Source organism: Podarcis bocagei (assembly GCF_964188305.1).
Source record: "Podarcis bocagei genome assembly, chromosome: 9".
Classification (NCBI taxonomy): Eukaryota; Metazoa; Chordata; class Lepidosauria; order Squamata; family Lacertidae; genus Podarcis; species Podarcis bocagei.
The window spans coordinates 43,127,239-43,132,742 of record NC_138134.1 but is presented as its reverse complement, the minus strand read 5'-3'; the positions used below and the strand labels follow the sequence as shown (position 1 = coordinate 43,132,742).

Sequence of the window (5,504 nt, the reverse complement as noted above, 5' to 3'; positions counted from 1 at the left end):
GTATTGATGGCATGGTGGTTATGAGAGGACAGACCCTTATCCCAAAGGACTTGGCATCTAAAAACAGACAAAAGGGAAGCGACGCTTCAAGTACTAAATTGGATCAGAGAGCAGATGATATGGAAGAGCCCCTGCCAGTCAGAATAGACTGAGCCAGATGAACAAAGAACAAGGCTCAGTATAAGGAAGGCAGCTTCCTATGTTCTTACGACATACTCAAATGCTTCTTCATAACAACAACAACACCCCCAATACACCTCCCTGACATGTCAGTTCTCTGTACAGAGAGAACGTTTTGTCTGGAGGAGCATCCACTTGTAATACAAACAGGGTTGCCATATCAGCAATATTTAGGCATAAAGCAGATTTGCATCCCAGGGAGGACTGCTCACCTGCTGTTTGTGCACCTAAGATCAAGTCACAAGTGCATGTCTCTAGGGACTAGTGGTGCTGGGAGTCTGGAGCCCTCAGGTGCTTCCAGGTGAGTGTTTATTGAGGGATCAGTGCTACGTATGCACTCAAGTTTTTGTTTTGTTTTTTTGCAGTGTTTACATGACATCATTGGCATAAAAAAGCCAACCTGTATGCCACCCACTCCCCATTTAATAAAGAGTTCCAGGAAAAGCTCGATTTTTTAAAAAAAGGAAGGAGTTGTTGCCAACAACCTGTTTGCAATATCTCAGTGGACCACTTGAAAATGAAGCCCCTGTCTGGAAATAGAGGAGTGTCCACTGGTGTGTGCCTACTTGTTCTCATATCCGCCCCATAATAAATATAGCTAGATGAGCTTTTCCACTCTAGAATTATACAACGTGAAAATTTACAGCAGCAGCAGCAGCAGCAGCAGCAGCAGCAGCAGCAGCAGCAGCAGCAGCAGCAGCAGCAGCAATGCTTCTGCTGTATCATATTTCCCCAGATACAAATATTCATTCATTCAGTCACTCATTTGTATCCTCCATTTCTAGGTAAACCCTTTTCTGGTCTTGCACTCTGCCTATTCAGAAACTGCGGTCACCTCACAATTGAAACACAACTTTTGTGGAAAAACTGGAAAACTATGTGCAACAAAAAGAGCTGGTAGTGGTGGTGAAATGTGCACGTGAATTGCACAATAAACTGAGCAGAAAAAGTTTCAAGCATACTAGGATTCCTACTTACAGTGACAGTGTTTGGGATGTTACAGGATGCCAGCACCATTCATCCAGTTGCCATTTCTTACTTCTTGTGCTATAGACAAGGGGGTTTAGAAAGACAAAACACCAAGCAAAACCTGGCCCCTTTCATGTGTTGTTCTGGCAGCTATCAACCTCTTTGCTTTTATTTTTATCAGGCTTTACACACGGACACGTTGGCCTTTAACAGCATACTGCGGATTCTTGGCAGGGGATGCATCATATTAATTCAGTGATATGTTTGGTGAAGACCTATGAAACCAGATGCTAGTTTTACTGTATGCGCCACTTGCTCAGTCACAGATACTTGAGAATTGAGTTCATCATACCTACTGTATGATAAATATAGAGGGGATTTAGTTGGCTCCCGGTCAGACTTGCCTACGATTTGCTCTTAGGAAGTCTGCTGCTACCCCCAACTCTCTAATTTTAGATCCCACTCCCCAATTCCACTGTTACTGCTGTAGCCATAAAGAAGGGGGGGGGAGCACCTCAGAGACATTTCAGCAGATATCCCTAGCTTTCAATTTGGTCCTGTTAAGAAATTTATCTTCTTTTTTCTTTGCACCACTTCTCTGCTTACTCTTCACAATAGCATGTACCATCCACCCAATGTAATGGATAATATACCTATTTTGCAGATTGATAAACTGAGGTCATGACTTGCTCAAAGCCACACTGTGATTCATGGCTGTGGTGGGATATGAATCTGGGACTTTCTGGCATTTAGTCCAATCTTCTGTGCAAGAAAAGTGTGTATAATTACAGTAAGAATTTGAAAAAAGTAGCAGTATCATAGCAACACCTGCACTGATTGTGTTTTTCTTTTAAAAAAATAACAATATACCCTTTCCATTTTACTCAACTGGTTTTAAAGAACTGACATAGCAAAAAGTGGCATTTTTATAATAATCAAATATATAACCTGTCATTCTGTAAAAATGGTCACTTGCCCATAAAAGTGATTGGAAAGAAACAAACAACAATAAAAAAGATTAATTATACTAATGATTAAGAGATAATTTGTCTAAATTGCAACCAAATATGCCATCAAAGAGTCTCACCATAATGAAACTGAAATTCTAAAATATTTCCTTAGTTTTTTAAAAATAAAAATAAGGCATGGTGGCTGGATTTTGGAGAAAGAGGCTTTGTGTAGAGAAATGCAAGCCTGCCTTTAAATTTTTTACATTTACCATTTGACCACACATGCCATTTTCCTACATACAAAGAATGAAGGAAAATGGGGTTCTTCCTACATTTAGACTTCAATTCTTTGCAAATTTGGTTGGGAGTTAATCTCATCAAATTCAGTAGAACTTGCATCTCAGTAAACGTGAGAAACAGGATCAAGCTGCCTGTATCTCTGTGTGTGCTTAAGATTAAGGTTCTAAGCATTTCAATTGATGCTCTGTATTTATAACAATTGCCTAGGACACATTTTTGAGGATTAAAGTTAAACAGCTGGTATATTTTGAAAGAGTCATCAGAATGCCAGTGATTGAAACATGCTCAAAAGACAGGTTGTATGGATAAGACAGTATGCCTTTGATGGAAACTTTTGTTTCATTAGATTCTCTGCTTCTTGTGTATAGCAAATCAGACATCTAAAGAAGATGGTATCTGCAACAGCCTCCATGATACCCAAAGCCCAAACAACTGAGGATTTTCAATGTCTAAACTAGAACATTGAATTTTGTTCAGAAACTGTAGAACAAGGTATTAATATAAGTGGAATATGACAGCACTGACTTCTGTTAGTTGCTATCTGTGCAGTAGTTTTTTGTACCAGCTGAAGTTTTGGAGCTATATTCATTTCTGGACACTAGAGATGGAGGACAATTGCATTTAGTCTGCATTGTTTAATGAATCATTTTTAAAATGATTTGCACATCTTGGACTAATATTCTAATAAATTTTACTTATCCTTCTGATTTTGCATTTCTCTGAATTTTACAATACAATTATTGGCTCAAAAATGTAACCAAATGCATTGAGAATGCATGCATGCAGTCATATAAATACTATTTAGATTTGCATTTTTTGATGGACAGATAAATGTGGAAACAGGAAGGAACAGTCGTATGAATGAAAACATGCAAAACTGAACAGACTAGAGATAAACTGACCTGTCTATCATTAGGTCATCAGACACTGTGCCTGCAATAGCTGGAGCAAAGCAAGTGTCAAAGGAGAAAGAGCCTTTGATCCAGGCTTTCTGCCATACCATAATAAGAAGCCCAAGGTAAAAAGCATATTTGATCCCTAAGCCAACAAGGCCACCAGCTGAGTTTGGGAGTATCTGCTGTATTAAAGATATTGCCATGGATATTTTGTTAATTACATGCCCTTAAAATAAAATAATTTGGGTTACAGCTCTGATTTATTATATTTTTCATCAACGCTTTGGTGCATGTGCTGCCTCTCTTGCGGTTTTGTGCTTGATGATTTTGAAACTGCCAAGTATGAAACTTACCAACGACAGAAGATGCACCAAATTGTACATTTGGAGATGGGGTAGATGCTTATAAACATCAGAACATAATGTTAGCCTTTAGCAGAAGAGCGTGTTTACTTTTTCCAATATGAAACTCATTAGAGCAGCTGTTTTAAAAACTTAGGGCTCATCCATATTGTTGTTCAATCCATATTGAACCTCCATTAATTCTCTGTTGTTCATAAGACATTCTCGTTCAAACCACTGCTTTCCAACACTTTCCCCTTCCTCAATGTATATATATATTTTCATAGCAGGGATACTCTGAAAAAGAGAAGATATAAGAAAGTCCGGACTGAGGGACTGTGGGAAGGCAGTGGCTACTGCAGAATCCGTTTTGCCTTTCCCCTTTAATTAGTGGTAGATTTTCACAGCCAATTAGTATCATTATGTACAGAGTATGCTAAGTTCTGATATAGAATGTAGAGAAATGTAAACTAACACTTCCCAGTACCCTTGTAAATTCTATCCTGGAAGTCTTAGCTATGAGGATAACACAACCACCGTGTAATTATATATATTTTGGCTTTTGCTACCCTAGACTTCTTTAATCTCACTTTCTATTGTCATGCTCTGCTACAGGCAGATCAAACGCTCTCTATTTATCTCTTCCAAATCACACATTTGAAATGTCTTGGATATAGCAGCAGCTGAAAACATTGTAATTATCTAGTTATTTCATAAGATTTATCTACCACTTGATTGTAGAAAACCCTCAAAGCCATTTACAAAAAACCAGCAAGTTTATTAACAATAAAAAAAATCAATTAAAACATTTAAAAAAGAAATTAAAACCAGCAGTAAACTTAAAACACACCAGCATTCTAAATAACTGGGTAGGCTTGTCGAAACAAAAATATTTTTAACAGGCACTGAAAAGAGTATGAGCAGCAATAGTTTTCCTACTGACAATTGATGTTGACTCTTTACCTCTGGAGAATGTTTTGCCACATTGTATGAAAGTAATGTCAGGACTGACTGACTGATTGATTGATTGATTGATTGATTGATTGATTGTTTAAAAAAGATACTGTCTCTGGTTCACATTTGATGAATTCCCAGCCTGTCCAAGTTCTGCTTCACAAGTTTTCTGACAGATAGGAAAGGGAATGCACATACTTCATGACAATGAAAATACTGCTAGTTGAATTGCCTAGTACTTTTTCTTCTACTGCCTTCTTAACCATATATTTATACCAACCCACATCTTCCCCTGCTAGTGCTTACGTAGACAAAACTGCACCACTGATGCACGGAAAGAAGTACCATCAAAATCTGCAGGAGGTTGTGGTGTGTTGCGTCTGAGAGGACCACCACAACTGTCCTGTAATTAACTCAATGGTACAAATTACTATTCTTCATATATCTACTTACACACAAGGGAGGGCAGTGGGGACAAGCATGCTAGCTCCGCCTATCTTTGCAAAAAAATAATAATCAATTGTGCAAATTTAATGTGCATTGCAGGCCACCATGCAACCAACATGTCATCCAATTGTAGGGTTGCCATATTTCAAAAAGTGAAAATCCAGATACATAAGTTGAGCTTTTGGGGGGCGGGAGGCAAATTCAACAAAAAAACCAACACTTCCAACATGGGTTGTCATACACCCGCTATTTCCAATGGACGAATCCCATATGTGTCCGGGAAATTTCAGACCTATCAAATTATCACGTTGCATGGTTAGCTTAGTGTTCATCCTACAAGGAAGTGTGCAGAAAAAGCTCCTTGCTTCATTGCAACTCACCCCTCTACCCCCGGCAACCTGTTCCTATCAATAGCCAAGTATAAAACCTCCCTCTTATACTTTCCCCCTTGTTTTAGATTTCTGCCA

The 5,504-nt window shown here is 38.5% G+C and overlaps 1 long non-coding RNA gene across 1 annotated transcript; it reads left to right on the top strand.

The window, feature by feature from the left end:
- Positions 1–1,728: 1,728 nt before the first annotated feature.
- On the top strand, positions 1,729–3,315 carry LOC308594701. Its single transcript, XR_014011575.1, has 3 exons — positions 1,729–1,868; positions 2,768–2,891; positions 3,227–3,315. It is a non-coding gene; the product is annotated as an uncharacterized lncRNA (long non-coding RNA).
- The last annotated feature ends 2,189 nt before the right edge of the window (positions 3,316–5,504 follow it).